General features: G+C 43.5%; 1 protein-coding gene across 1 annotated transcript in view; it reads left to right on the top strand.

Moving 5' to 3' along the window:
• Positions 1-16,896, top strand: part of si:ch211-186j3.6 (neural-cadherin) — a 1,133,875-nt gene that overhangs the window by 425,198 nt on the left and 691,781 nt on the right.

Below are 16,896 nucleotides of genomic sequence, written 5' to 3' on the forward strand. Positions count from 1 at the left end.
CCTTCCTGATTATTTTTAATTGTCTGTTTGGCTGCCAAAATAAAGGTCCGGTCACACCGTACTAACAAAGGACAACAAAGCCCCCAAAGCAGGAGGCCAGCGAGGCTGACCTGGTCTGCAGCTTGTGGATCAGCAGCTCGGTGGATTTCTGGTAGCGGTGGATCTCTCTCAGTGCCACAGTGCCACGGCCTGTAACGGCGAGGTTTCTTCACACCGCCGGTAGCTGGAGCACTCTTCCGGGCGTCTTTGGATTTGGATTTATTGAACGGTCAACTTTGTTACATCGTCATTAAATTCACTATCCGGTACAACATACAGATCCACTGAACCAACTGCTACACATCGATCACAATAAACAGCTTCATCTCGAGGGTTTAAAGCCTCATAATAAGCTTTCATTCTCTCTATTTTCTTTCACGCGGCAGCCGCGTAGTCAATAAACGATGGAGATGGGAGCAGAGTCATTATCTATCAAAGGACCCATGTTTCCTGAATGCAACATCATGTGAGGACTGATTGCTCTCCTGTCACTCACAATTCCACGCCCCTCTCAATCGAAGCCACGCCCTCCCACGCCATAATGGGGCCAAAAGTTTGAAACTGAAAAAATAAGATCTGAAAGTGAAAAAAAGATCTGAAGGTGAAAAAAAAGAAATATGAATGAAAATAAATTGCTTGATCAAAAAAAATACAGAGCTGAATCAAAAATTTATTTAAACTAAAAAATATATATGTTACACTTATTGTTATTTTGATAATACTTTTTAAATGATTAAAAAATTCAAGAACAAACATTGAATTTTCAGTTTCAAAATTAATTTTTTCAGTCTTTTTTTATTTTCAGATTACAAAACTTTAATCTTCAGTTTCAAAATTTATTTTTTCAATCTTTTTTTAATTTCAGATTACAAAACTTTTGGCCTTGATTTAGCTCCATACATGTCAGGCTGCGGGTCCGAGTCTGAGCACAGTGTGAAAAAAATAAATAGTCGGTCTTTTAATCACAGAAATGACTCCGGTCCCACTTTCCTCAAATTGGCGAGTGTCAGCACTGAGTGTCTGCACATCCAGACTGCTCGCGTTTTTTAATGGAAATACATTGCGATCGAATGGGACATTTTATCTGATGTGAGTGTTTACTGCATGGAAAACAATTCAAAAACATTGGGACTTATTTGTCTACTGACTGTGAATATCTTGTTTATACGATGACGGTTTAGGTGAGTTTTACTGTACATGGGACAGAACAATAAATTTGCCTCTCAAAGCTTTGAAGATGAAGTCGCTTCCATCCCACACGGCTGACTTTATTTTCCCAAATTTTCCTTCTGTTCAGCTCTGAAGGGAATCTGTACATCTTGATGCCCTTGCTGTGTCTATTTGTGCATCTAAATGCACACCAGCCTGGAATTTTCAGTGAATAAATAAATAAAACAGCTGGATTTACATGCAGACAGATTAATAGCAAACGCTATTTTGAACCCAAGATGGCACCAAGAGTCACATGACCGTTGTTTTTCAACTCATCATGTCGCTACTCTCTCAATCAAGGGACTTTAGCGTGTGTGTCTGCGGGAGCAGCCTTCATCTGACACGGACAGTTCTCCATGGGATAACATCTCCAACAAGGTACAGACACGCCACGAGAACTCAGAATGTGAAGACAAACAAAACTTGTTGTCAAGACAAACAAAATCCCGCACCTGCAAGTGCTGTGGAAAAGAGGACAAGGCTGGCTGTGCTTGATTTTATATCCACTTTCTGTCATGTCATTGTAAATGTTTAGTTTGATTTTGTTTAAAGCATTCAGGTCAACGTGCACTTTTTTATTCTTTCGTTAGTCTTGGCTTTGTTTCTTTCCTTTTTTCATTCTTAATTCGTAGACTTTTTGGTCATGGGAAAGTGCAAGCTCTTTCGTCCACCTTTTCTTGATGATTTATGACTTTGTCGCCGTGCGACCGGGTGAACGGGCCCTAAGGATTAAAATTTGCCAAATTTTGCCTAAAACCCAGAAGCTCCTACAGCGAGCCACAGACCCCCGGCTGAATTTCAGGTTTTTTTCATGCCTCATTCTGATTCCTGATAAAAGCATCAGATCCAGAATGCAGCAACTCAAGTTTTCATGACCTCAGCGGTGGTATCTCTCCACTGACTGCCTGTCCACACAAGGACAGACTTTAAAGTTTGTTGTTGACATAAGATTTGTGTTGAGATAAGATTGAAGATCCTGTTGGCTGATTCCATTTGACCTTATGTGCCTTGTGATCACGAGGGTTTGGCCTGTTGTGTGTTCCTCAGATCAAGAAGAAACCAGCAGCTGGTCCATCTTTTGCATTTTGTGTTGCGCGGCTGTGGAACAAACTGCCAGCTGAGGTTAGGCAGTCAGGTTCCGTTGACATTTTTTAAATACAGACTAAAAACACTCCTGTTCTCGGCTGTCTACAATTGTTGATGGTGGAGAATGTTTATTGCTTCACTGTAAAAATGAATTCTGTTTTCTTATGCATCTCATCAGCTATATACAACAGTACAGTGTAGCTCAACAACGAACTGTACTGTCAACATGTGCATGCATGATAGTAATATAACTTGTTAGGTCTGTGTTTGTTTTAACACGCTGTCTCTTTAAATTTGAATTGTTATATTGTTGGTTGGAATGGCCTTGTAAATGGTCACCTCATTAGGCCATCTTTAGAAGCACCTTGGGGTGACTTGTGCTGCGATGTGATGTTATATGAATAAACTTCAATTGATCTTATGGGATTTTTCCAGATTTGAAAATCTGGATCCAAGTTTTGAAATTTCATCCCGATGCCCATATCATGATGCTTGCACCACCATGCTTCACTGTCTTCACTGTCAACTGTGGCTTGAATTCAGAGTTTGGGGGTTATCTCACAAACTGTCTGCAGTCCTTGGACCCAAAAAGAACAATTTTATGTTATGTGCAGACGCGAGTTCAGGAGCGGACCAGCGTCTGACTGAACCCAGCGCTAAATAACCAGAAAGCGGTTCCAAAAACAAAACAAATTTATTTCCCTTCTGTGCAATAATTTGTGTACAACATAATTGTGTGGTTGTCTGGCGAGGTGAAGGACGGCGCGTTCTCCAGCGCCAAAATGGATCGAAGCCCGACGCTTCTGGACCCAGACTCACCGCCGAACACCCCCCAGGTGGATACGACAAACTGACTCTGTGAAGGATGGAAAAGGTGAGGTAAGTCAACAGCTACAACAAATATCCTTCAAAGGCACACACTATCAGCAACACATTCAGGTCTGAATTTAAGCTTTATGTAAATGAGCAGCTTCTCACAACAGGTGGAGGATCATCATAACGTACGCCACGGCAGTGAGAAGAGAGCTGCACAATTCTCATCAATGTTCAAATATACTGCGTAACAAAATACCAAATTACTGTTAACACTTATTCAGACAATCATCACCTCTGATGTGTGGTGACAGCATGTGTCCCTCACCCGTCCTCCTTCACAGGCACGATGTGTCAAACCCAGGCGCGGTCCTCAGTGTCTCACAAACGAACGTCACAAGGTCGAGTTCCCGGCAATTCTGCTCGAATCACTCATGGCTTAAATGCAGAACGCCATCTCATTATCTGCTTCAGGTGAAAGTCTTTAAGTTTGCACGTGAACATCATCCACAGGTGCTGCAAGTCATTAGGCCTGCACGTGAACATCCTCCACAAGTGCAGCCAATAATGCTGATGAGGGTGAAGGACTCTTCTGCCAGCACCTTCTCCACAGACAAAAACCAGTTTGCATACCACCTGGAGAGCAAAGAAAAGAAAACAACACCAAAATGTCCAGCCAAACCCCCCAACACACAACAGTACCCCCCCATCAACGGGAAGCCTCCCGGCAACCGAACAGACCAGGCCTGAGAACAGCACCTCCCTCCGGGGTCCTCGTCAGGAAGCAGACGGCGTAACACTCCCAAGGTCCACCGCAGACAGCGGGACAGGGCACCGCGGCTGAAAAGCCGGCTGGCATCAACAAAAAAACCCAAAAAGTCCCATATACAACCCAACATACAAGAAAAAACACAAAACCCACCCAAACCCTCCCCAGGGGACCGTCCCATCCAACCCCGGGAAGAAAAGAAAAACACCCAAATCAAAAAACCCAACATAGCCCCAACAACACAATACCAACATAAATTCACAAAGAAAAATAACAAACAACCCCTCCAGAATGACTTGCAGAGCCCAACACCCCCCAGAAGACCTTTACCGCCAGTTCCAGGAGTAACAGCCAAAGCCGGAATCCCACAGAGGTCCCCAGGTATTCATGGAGCAACAGCGCCCCCCAGAGGACCGTACCATCAATCCCAGGAGGCACCCTCCCCACAACCCAGGAACCCAAGACCCGGCCACACTTGGCTAGTCGGCCCCACAATCAATTCCCCCCCAGAGGACCGTCCCATCAACCCTGGAGGTGGAACCTGGAAGGAAACATAAAAAACCCAAAAATCCAACCCCCGGCGGACTTCATTAAACCACCCCGGGGGCAAATAAAACAACCGGCAAACCCTGTTACCCCCCCCAGCACACCGAAAGACCCCAGATCACTCCCAGAGCCTATCGTCAGCTCAATCTTGGCGAACGGCACAAAACTACCAAGCTGGGGAAGGAAACAGGAAAAACTAACCAAGTCCCATCCCCTAAGCGCAGCGGAAAACCGGAAATACATCTGTTGCCCCAAACCGACCATACCACCAGCTCATCGGGAGGGGTGGAACTACCGAAATGGCGAACGGCACAGATCGGCCCACCACTCCGACTGAGGTACGTTCCCGCTGCACCACACCCCGGTAACACCAATGACGAATGGTCAAAGGCCCACCGGGGCTGGAGTGAAACCGGGCATCAACCAAATCCAAAAAAACGCCCCTGACACCCCCCCCCCCCCCCCCCCAGGTGCAGAGGTTTTCTGAGATATGCTCAGCGTAACCAACCTGCGCCACCCCACAACCCACAAGACAAACGGTCTTAGAGCATGTGAGGTTGGGGTTAGGGAAGCAGGGAAATAAAAAAACAACAAAACAAAACGACCCAATCCTCAAACAAAAATTACCTAAATTCAAATAATGATTACCTGAGTCCAGCCAAGCTCCAAACTGCCAGTCGTTCACTCCACCAGAACTGCCTCTAAATTCCCAAACAATTTATAACCCCTTACATAAAAACAAAAACAGCCCAAATAACTAAACAACCAAAGATCTGCCCCCTTTTTTTTTTTTTTGTATCCATTATTATGCCTGTCTAAGAACACCTGGAGATACGTCACTGTTCTCTTTCTTGACGCTTATGTGACCGGGGCAATATGGTGGCTTCAGCTCGTCCGAGCTGCATGGGCTCATCCGCAAGAGGAGCCAGAGGTCCCGTCGGAGGAGTCTCAGTGAGGTGAAGAAGAGGCAGCCCTGATCTGTGTCGGGGAAAGCCCCGAGATGAAAAGACCCGCTCTGATGTCCGCCCTCTCTCGCGTCCACGCTTCTTTATCCGATCATCTAGACGAATAGCCAAAGATATCAGCTCATCTAAATCTTTTGGTTCGTCACGGACTGCTAGCTCGTCTTTTAATGAATCGTTCAAACCATCCACAAACACTCCTCTCAAAGCTGCGGCATTCCAACCGGACTGAGCAGAAAAAATTCAGAAATCCATGGAATAATCCGCCGCACTCCGCCTCCCCTTGGGTGACGGAGTTATCTGCACCGGTATCGATAGTGCCGCAGCTGGAGCAGCAGGAAGCAGAATAGCTTGCGCTGCAAGCTCCGTAATGCGAGCATCTGTTTGTTTAATTTGATTTGCGAGAGGCCGTAATTGCTCCCATATCTTCTCCAAGTATTCTTGAACTCTTTCAGCAAAAGGAACCGCTTCTGCCACTGGGTCCATTTTGGAATGGCCGGGAACTACTGTTATGTGCAGACACGAGTTGAGGAGCGGACCAGCGTCTGACTGAACCCAGCGCTAAATAACCAGAAAGCGGTTCCAAAAACAAAACAAATTTATTTCCCTTCTGTGCAATAATTTGTGTACAACATAAATGTACAGTTGTCTGGCGAGGTGAAGGACGGCGCGCTCTCCAGCGCCCAAATGGATCGAAGCCCGACGCTTCTGGACCCAGACTCACCGCCGAACACCCCCCAGGTGGATACGACAAACTGACTCTGTGAAGGATGGAAAAGGTGAGGTAAGTCAACAGCTACAACAAATATCCTTCAAAGGCACACACTATCAGCAACACATTCAGGTCTGAATTTAAGCTTTATGTAAATGAGCAGCTTCTCACAACAGGTGGAGGATCATCATAACGTACGCCACGGCAGTGAGAAGAGAGCTGCACAATTCTCATCAATGTTCAAATATACTGCGTAACAAAATACCAAATTACTGTTAACACTTATTCAGACAATCATCACCTCTGATGTGTGCTGACAGCATGTGTCCCTCACCCGTCCTCCATCACAGGCACGATGTGTCAAACCTAGGCGCGGTCCTCAGCGTCTCACAAACGAACGTCACAAGGTCGAGTTCCCGGCAATTCTGCTCGAATCACTCATGGCTTAAATGCAGAACGCCATCTCATTATCTGCTTCAGCTGAAAGTCTTTAAGTTTGCACGTGAACATCATCCACAGGTGCTGGCAAGTCATTAGGCCTGCACGTGAACATCCTCCACAAGTGCAGCCAATAATGCTGCCAGCACCTTCTCCACAGACAAAAACCAGTTTGCATACCACCTGGAGAGCAAAGAAAAGAAAACAACACCAAAATGTCCAGCCAAACCCCCCAACACACAACATTTTACTCTCATCAGTTCACAAAATATTCCTCCATTTCTATTTAGGCCAGTTGATGTGTTCTTTGGCAAATTGTAACCTCTTCTGCACGTCTTTTATTTAACAGAGGGACTTTGCAGGAGATTCTTGCAAATAAATTAGCTTCACACAGGCGTCTTCTAACTGTCACAGCACTTACAGGTAACTCCAGACTGTCTTTGATCATCCTGGAGCTGATCAATGGGTGAGCCTTTGCCATTCTGATTATTCTTCTATCCATTTTGATGGTTGTTTTCTGTTTTCTTCCACACGTCTCTGTTTTTTTTTTTTTTTTTTGTCCATTTAAAGCATTGGAGATCATTGTAGAAGAATGTCCTATAATTTTTTTGCACCTGTGTATACGTTTTCCCCTCTCCAATCAACGTTTTAATCAAACTACGCTGTTCTTCTGAACAATGTCTTGAATGTCCCATTTTCCTCAGGCTTTCAAAGAGAAAAGCATGTTCAACAGATGCTTGCTTCATCCTTAAATAGGGGACACCTGATTCCCACCTGTTTGTTCCACAAAATTGACAAACTCACTGACTGAATGCCACACGACTATTATTGTGAACACCCCCTTTTCTACTTTTTTTACTAATAGCCCAATTTCATAGCCTTAAGAGTGTGCATATCATGAATGCTTGGTCTTGGATTTGTGAGAATCTACTGAATCTACTGGTACCTTGTTTCCCATGTAACAATAAGAAATATACTCAAAACCTGGATTAATCCTTTTAGTCACATAGCACTACTATTATTCTGAACACTACTGTATTTGTGGAAATGGAGAGCAACACAGTGAGAGGCTGACTGTTGTGGCACCACAGAGTCACTCTTCACATGCCAGCTGCTGTTACCCACAATTCCACTGTGTTTCCTGGTGGGGATTTGAGCAGGCCGGTGAGGTCGGGTCATTCAGACGTGCTGAACGGACTGTGTGTGGATTTGTGCTTTCTGCACTGATATGAGCTCTGGTGAAGTGGAATATCTGGAATGAACCGAGTGATGTTGAAGTGAAATACCATCATGTATCTGTATGCATGTGCTGATGCTGTTTACATCAGGAGGGGATTAGTGCGTGTGTGGGGCTTCTATTGATTTACTGTCAACAACTGCACAATAAAGCATCTGTTTTTCTTCTGGAGAGCTCAATCCAATGCGGCTCTGCTGCAGTATTTACAGAAAAAACTCATCTCCACAAACTCCGATTCAATTTCATTTTGTCGGTGGGTTTTTCACTTTCTACATCATACGGTGGCCTCGCTCCTCCAACTCCCACAGACAGATGTGCTATAATGCTGCAGTTACAGAGAAATTGAATGTCAGTGTTATTCACACACTTCTGTTTTAATCCAATGCAGTTTATCTGGGCTCAGTTTGTGCCCCAGTTCTAAAAATGAAGTAATCAGCCTCATTTATAAAAATTGCAGGTAACAGTTGTGTTAATTACTATTATTCTCGACTACACCAGAGTACAGTCGATTCCCGTGACACAAGTGTTCCTTTTCATCAGGGAAGAACCAGGAAGATGATTCTGCTCACAAAACAGGTGTGCCCGATCACTACATGCTGTACATGTACATATACATACAATAGATATCATACACGTCTATGATGTGTATGCTTTTATTAAAGCAATGAGGGCAGCAGATCACTATAAACTTCCCCCCACTCCTCTGCGCACAGCCACTGCAGACGGCTGCGCTCATGTACGCTCACCTCTCATCCCTAAAGAGAAAATAATCTGCATTGTATTTTAATTTTAATTTAAACTGTAGCTTGGTAACAAAATAACTGAGCTGCCAAACCCTCATATATCCTCCTGAAAACTAAGGAAAAGCAAAAAAAAAACTCCTTCAATTTAACTTTTTTGTCCACGACAGAGGACAGAATTAATGAAATTATTTATTTCAAGATGTAAAATTCTGTACAAATAAAGCTGTAAATGAAAAGTAATGTTAAATGCTGAGTGCTGTCCGAGTGGCTGGTCTCAGATGATCTTGGAGGTGAACATGCTGGATGTGGAGGTCCTGGGCTGGTGTGGTTACACGTGGTCTGCGGTTGTGAGGCTGGTTGGATGTACTGCCAAATTCTCTGAAACGCCTTTAGAGACGGCTTATGGTAGAGACATGAACATTCAATACACGAGCAACAGCTGTGGTTGACATTCCTGCTGTCAGCATGCCAATTGCACGCTCCCTCAAATCTTGCGACATCTGTGGCATTGTGCTGTGTGATAAAACTGCACCTTTCAGAGTGGCCTTTTATTGTGGGCAGTCTAAGGCACACCTGTGCACTAATCATGGTGTCTAATCAGCATGAGGTGGGATGGATTATCTCAGCAAAGGAGAAGTGCTCACTATCACAGATTTAGACTGGTTTGTGAACAATATTTGACGGAAATGGTGATATTGTGTATGTGGAAAAAGTTTTAGATCTTTGAGTTCATCTCATACAAAATGGGAGCAAAACCAAAAGTGTTGCGTTTATATTTTGTTGAGTGTATATGCACAATTACATAACAAATAAGTAAAATAAATAATCACAGAGCAAACAACAGGAGAGTGACATTCTATTCTGTGGGCTCAATGTACACATGGGCGTGTCCATGTGAGCCGCTGCTATTGAGATTTCTGGACATCACAGCTGGAGAACACATAACGTGTTTTGAAGGACATGCCCTTACAACTGTCCACCGTGGGGTGCGTGCATGTGCCTGCTGTCCTCGTGGAAATACATATAAACATATATCGCCTTGCAACGGGCTGGAGCAGCCCCTCAACGTGCACACCGACAGGCTGCTCCATGTGAAAAGGACCATCTGATCATGTGGACACTGAGCTGGCGATCTGAATGTCACATCACTCACAGCACCACTCAGTTGGCCCCCATGCGGGGCCAGCAGATGTGGACACAATAAGAGCACACTGCTTCATTCATGTCATTTCGTGACTGTACGTCTGTGACCATGGATCATCTACGGAGGAACAGAAGGTTCATACTTGTATTGTCCACTTGATAAGAGGGCTTAAAAATTTGACCTTGCAGTGTTTTTATGGTGTGTGGCTTTAATTTTTTTTCCTCCACAGCAGCGGCGTGATGTACTGCCACATGCTCCAGCTGCTTGCACTGTGTGTGACAAAACCATCACCACTGTATCGTGCATGCCTGTCCGTCCATGTGTCCCTCCTGACAGCAGGTGGAGTGTTTCGCGCTTCCCCATTTCATTTTTTCTTCACAGATTTTCTGCCGGTTTCTGCTTCTTTCGCCCAATATCATGTTATGTGTGAAGGGGCCCTTAAGAATGTACTTAAAATAAATTCATTATGGATCATATCAAATACTTTGCTTTGAAAAGTACCAAGTAGCCACACAGTGCTTCAAAAATTATTTCATAATCAAACTGCATCCATCTGAATTGTAATTGAACTCAATCTTGAGGTGCCTCAAGATTCCCACTCCTTGATATTATGCATGTATTGAGAAGCGCTAACGTCGAAAGGAGTCAGTTGAGGTGGCTTGGGCATGTTTTCCAGATGCCCCCTGGACGCCTCGCTGGAGAGGTGTTTCGGGCACGTCCCATTGGGAGGAGGCCCCGGGGAAGACCCAGGACAACGCTGGAGGGACTACATGTCTCGGCTGGCTTGGGAACGCCTTGGGGTTCCCTCAGGGGGGCTGGGGGAGGTGTTTGTGGATCGGGAGGTCTGGGCGGCTTTTTGCTTGAGCTGCTGCCCCCGCGACCCGACTCCGGATAAAATGGGATAAAATGGATGGATGGACGGAGAAGCACTAATGTTAATTCGTACAAGCCTTATGTTTGCTAGCTTCTTGCTATGTTGTTTACTAAGCACGTGCATTGTTTATAGATAGGACACCAGTATTCAGTCAAACTGAAATAGCAAACATTCACACATTTGATTGCAAACTTCATAAAAAGTTACACTTTGTGCTGAATGTTGTCTCTGTGGGTTCGAGGCGGGGTGGTAACGACAATAAGTGTGTGTGTGTGTGTGTGTGTGTGTGTGTGTGTGTGTGTGTGTGTGTGTGTGTGTGTGTGTGTGTGTGTGTGTGTGTGCGGGGGGTGTGGGGCTGAAAGGGGTTTAGAACAGTCTCTGGTCTAAGAAGGAGGCTAAATCCAAAGGCCCTGACAGCTGACGTTAGAACATGTTTTGGTGTTGGGGACTGATTGTTGTGACTAGTGACTGCAGACCGCCCACCGGCTACATGAAGAGGCTCCGTAAACAATTCCTAACAAGTCCCAAGGAACAGAAAACAGTGAAATTTCACTCAGAAGAACACCTAAAGTGCATCAAGTTAGATCAGTTAAACAAAGAGAAAAATGGCAGAGAAAATCTTGAGCATCTCGAGGAATGTCAAAGGATGTAATGCCATTATATCCTGTAACAGGTTGAGCAGCTATCAGTGACATTTGGATCTCTTCTTAGGTCTTTGGAGAGAATCCATGTGTTCTGTTTGGAATATCTTTATGTCAGCTGAGCATCTACTCAGACTAACAGGATCCAACATATTGGTCCCTCAGTGGATCAGGAGCTGCCCTGTTACTGAAATTGAAAGCCTTTTATTGTCATTCAACTGATTGCAGAACAACAAAAATAAGATTGCAACTCCACTAGGTACTCATAAAATAAATAAAAAGTTACAAAATAAAATACACTTACAACAATTTCAAATACAATTTCAGTTCAATTTATATCACGCCAAATCTCAACATCGCCTCAAGGCACCTCACATAAAAACAGCTCAAAAACAATATAAAATAATGAAAAAAAAGTAAAATAAATTTAAAACATCAAAAACACTTAAAATTATTTAAAAAGGATGCTAGCCATAAGACTGAGTAAAAAGATGTGTCTTTTCTTAAAAGTCTCCATAGAAACTGAAAGTCTCACTGAGGCCAGGAGATCATTCCACAAAATGAGCACGGTACGAAAAGGTTCTCTTTTCCTCACCCTTGGGACACAGAGCAGTCCTGCATCCCGTGAACGCAAAGCCCGGGCAGGTACATATGGTTTAACTAAATCACCCAGATAGGCTAGTGCCAGTCCATGAACAACTCTATAGGCCAAACCTTAAAATCCGACCTCACAGAGACAGATAGCCAGTGAAGGGATGCCAAAATGAGGGTAATATGATCAAAACTTCTGCTTTGTGTCAAGAGTCTGGCAGCAGCATTTTGAACCAGTTGAAGACTGCTAGAACTGGACTGTGGCAAACCAGCATTACAATAATCCAGTTTAGCAGAGATGAATGCGTGTATCAAAGTCTCAGTATCAGCCATAGACAGGATGGGACAAATCCTCGCTATATTTCACAAATGGAAGAAAGCAGTCCAAAAACTTTGAATTATATATGTTTATATTAAGCAAATCAGAATAATAGGCCTGCTTGTAATCTAAGATAACATCACGCCACACAAGGTGGAACACCTCTAATTTGGAGCTACGCCATTTTCGTTCCAAACCTTCAGCCTTCTGCATGAGGTCATGCAAGTAACCATTAATCCAAGGTGACTGCCTTGGGAAGACATGGCTTTAGTAGAGGAGGCGCGACCTTATCAAGTGGTTTTGAGCGCTGAGTTTAAACTATCCGCAAGACTGTCCACTGACTGAATATTCACCAAACTTGAAGTTAAAATTTCAGGCAGTCTAGCTTCAAGTTCAGTCATCGTTGAAGGTTTAATGCATAGCCGCAGTAATAGACAAGGTTGTTGCTCCACCAAATACTGCAGCATAAATGCAAACCCAATAAACGAGTGGTCAGAGACTACCGATGCAAGAGGCAAGATGTTGATATTCCTGACGACAAAACCACATGTGAGAATGAAGTCCAGGGTATTTCCACGAATGTGTGTCAAGTCCTGAATGCATTTCTGGAATCTTGGTGCATCCACAATTTCTATAAATGATTTGGAGATGGGATCAGAGGGCTTTTTTATATGAATGTACTATTTGACAGACTAGAGATGAACGCACCAAATTCATCTAAGAAGTCAGAGTATGGGCCAGGATGCCTATATACAGTGACAAAGTAACATAACTGATTTCCATATTTATGATCCTGACAATACTTAGCATCATGGGCATAACGAAGAATCAGATGCTCAAATGAATTACATTTATGACCCCCAGCAGTTAATAAGGTAAACCTGGATTTATACATAAAAGCAACACCCCCGCCTTGCTTCACATCATGAGAAACGTAACTAAAAGTGTATGCCGGTAGGCAGGCCTCATTCAGAGGAAGGACAGCTGTGGATTTAAGCCATTTTCATATAACCCAATCATATCTACAGGATGATCCATAATTAAATCATTAACCAGCAATGACTTCCAGACAATGATGTGATGTTAATGAGACCACAAACTAAGGATTTGACTTTCTTTGCTAACAAAATTTTAACTATTAGAGAAAAAATGACTCATAACCATCCCAAAGACGTATCGTTATCTTTGGCTGCTTTCAGTGATGCCGGTATTTGGTTAGACTCTTTCTCTCCGATTGTTCTGTCTGAGTTATTTTCATTAGTTACTTCCTCCAAACCATCAACATGTTTATTAGACCCCATTCCTACCAGGCTGCTCAAGGAAGCCCTACCATTATTTAATGCTTCGATCTTAAATATGATCAATCTATCTTTGTTAGTTGGCTATGTACCACAGGCTTTTAAGGTGGCAGTAATTAAACCATTACTTAAAAAGCCATCACTTGACCCAGCTATCTTAGCTAATTATAGGCCAATCTCCAACCTTCCTTTTCTCTCAAAAATTCTTGAAAGGGTAGTTGTAAAACAGCTAACTGATCATCTGCAGAGGAATGGTCTATTTGAAGAGTTTCAGTCAGGTTTTAGAATTCATCATAGTACAGAAACAGCATTAGTGAAGGTTACAAATGATCTTCTTATGGCCTCGGACAGTGGACTCATCTCTGTGCTTGTTCTGTTAGACCTCAGTGCTGCTTTTGATACTGTTGACCATAAAATTTTATTACAGAGATTAGAGCATGCCATAAGTATTAAAGGCACTGCACTGCGGTGGTTTGAATCATATTTGTCTAATAGATTACAATTTGTTCATGTAAATGGGGAATCTTCTTCACAGACTAAAGTTAATTATGGAGTTCCACAAGGTTCTGTGCTAGGACCAATTTTATTCACTTTATACATGCTTCCCTTAGGCAGTATTATTAGACAGTATTGCTTAAATTTTCATTGTTACGCAGATGATACCCAGCTTTATCTATCCATGAAGCCAGAGGACACACACCAATTAGCTAAACTGCAGGATTGTCTTACAGACATAAAGACATGGATGACCTCTAATTTCCTGCTTTTAAACTCAGATAAAACTGAAGTTATTGTACTTGGCCCCACAAATCTTAGAAACATGGTGTCTAACCAGATCCTTACTCTGGATGGCATTACCCTGACCTCTAGTAATACTGTGAGAAATCTTGGAGTCATTTTTGATCAGGATATGTCATTCAAAGCGCATATTAAACAAATATGTAGGACTGCTTTTTTGCATTTACGCAATATCTCTAAAATCAGAAAGGTCTTGTCTCAGAGTGATGCTGAAAAACTAATTCATGCATTTATTTCCTCTAGGCTGGACTATTGTAATTCATTATTATCAGGTTGTCCTAAAAGTTCCCTAAAAAGCCTTCAGTTAATTCAAAATGCTGCAGCTAGAGTACTGACGGGGACTAGAAGGAGAGAGCATATCTCACCCATATTGGCCTCTCTTCATTGGCTTCCTGTTAATTCTAGAATAGAATTTAAAATTCTTCTTCTTACTTATAAGGTTTTGAAGGTTATCTTAGGGACCTCGTAGTACCATATCACCCCAATAGAGCGCTTCGCTCTCAGACTGCAGGCTTACTTGTAGTTCCTAGGGTTTGTAAGAGTAGAATGGGAGACAGAGCCTTCAGCTTTCAGGCTCCTCTCCTGTGGAACCAGCTCCCAATTCATATCAGGGAGACAGACACCCTCTCTACTTTTAAGATTAGGCTTAAAACTTTCCTTTTTGCTAAAGCTTATAGTTAGGGCTGGATCAGGTGACCCTGGACCATCCCTTAGTTATGCTGCTATAGACGTAGACTGCTGGGGGGTTCCCATGATGCACTGTTTCTTTCTCTTTTTGCTCTGTATGCACCACTCTGCATTTAATCATTAGTGATCGATCTCTGCTCCCCTCCACAGCATGTCTTTTTCCTGGTTCTCTCCCTCAGCCCCAACCAGTCCCAGCAGAAGACTGCCCCTCCCTGAGCCTGGTTCTGCTGGAGGTTTCTTCCTGTTAAAAGGGAGTTTTTCCTTCCCACTGTAGCCAAGTGCTTGCTCACAGGGGGTCGTTTTGACCGTTGGGGTTTTACATCATTATTGTATGGCCTTGCCTTACAATATAAAGCGCCTTGGGGCAACTGTTTGTTGTGATTTGGCGCTATATAAAAAAATTGATTGATTGATTGATTGATCTCAGTGGGGTCAACAGTTTTTGGCGAAACCATGCGGAGATTTAACTCCTCAGCCACTGGTGACGCAACGTGTTTCAGTGGCCAAAGGAGCTCAAGTGAAACGCCGTGTCTGCAGGCCCACAGCCGACAGCACCAGCGCAGAACCTCTACAGCCTGGTGAGAGGAAGAAGCTGGAAGCTCCTGTGAGGACGGGCACAGGCTGGGGAGAGTCAGTCCGGTCATCGGTGATGACAGGCCAGGGAAAACAGGACGGATCCAACAGCCCGTCATGAAGAGCGAGCGCTCCTACACACATAAATAGCATCCATCTCAGAGGAGGTGAGGATCAAGCCCTCCAGTGAAGGCTGCCAGGTAAGCCTTAAATTTCACCGACACATTGCTCCATTTTCCGCGTCTTCTGAAGTGCCTCCTCCAAAAAGGAGCGCAAGGAAAATGGAGCAGGTGCACCGGGACCTCCGGTAGCACAGGCAGCAGATCAGGGTGAGGCTATCCCAGTCCGGACCCAGATGACAGCAGCGGCTCACAAAGCTCATTAATGTCCAACAGAGTCTGGCGGTTATAAACAACGAGAGTGGAGACATCCCGGCAAGACACACAAAGCAGAAAAATAACTGCAAACAACAAAAAACCCTGTGAATGAGAGAGAGAGGGCTGACGGCATGCCACCACAGGTGCCATCTGGGAACTCAACTCCTCCTCAAATACACATGTATAAAGTGCAGTATGACCAGGTAAACATGTGCAAGTAAACATATGCAACCCAGTCTCACGAGTCTTTTCGTGCTCCCATCAGAAAAGAGTCACATGTTTATGATTTTTTTTTATCTTACTATTACTAACCCTACCCCTTCCGTAACCCTAACCACACACACACACACACACACACACACACACACCCAGACCCCACTGCATCACTTTTCATTTAATGTTCCTGTATTCAAATGAATTTGTGCTCCCATAAAGAAAATGTGGCACTTTTTGTGACAATATCACAAACCAATAGATTAATGTATATTTTGTGATACTGAATCACAAAATGCCGTGAGAACTGGTAGACATGCAGTAGTGTTCAGAATAATAGTAGTGCTATGTGACTAAAAAGATTAATCCAGGTTTTGAGTATATTTCTTATTGTTACATGAGAAACAAGGTACCAGTAGATTCAATAGATTCTCACAAATCTAACAAGACCAAGCATTCATGATATGCTCACTCTTAAGGCTATGAAATTGGGCTATTAGTAAAAAAAAAAGTAGAAAAGGGGGTGTTCACAATAATAGTAGCGTCTGTAGTTGATGCTATAAACTCAAAACTATTATGTTCAAACTGCTTTTTTAGCAATCCTTTGAATCACTAAACTAGTATTTAGTTGTATAACCACAGTTTTTCATGATTTCTTCACATCTGCGAGGCATTAATTTTGCTGGTTTGGAACCAAGACTTTGCTGGTTTACTAGTGTGCTTTGGGTCATTGTCTTGTTGAAACACCCATCTCAAGGGCATGTCCTCTTCAGCATAAGGCAACATGACCTCTTCAAGTATTTTGACATATCCAAACTGATCCA

Source organism: Thalassophryne amazonica, chromosome 2, assembly GCF_902500255.1.
Source record: "Thalassophryne amazonica chromosome 2, fThaAma1.1, whole genome shotgun sequence".
Taxonomy (NCBI): domain Eukaryota; kingdom Metazoa; phylum Chordata; class Actinopteri; order Batrachoidiformes; family Batrachoididae; genus Thalassophryne; species Thalassophryne amazonica.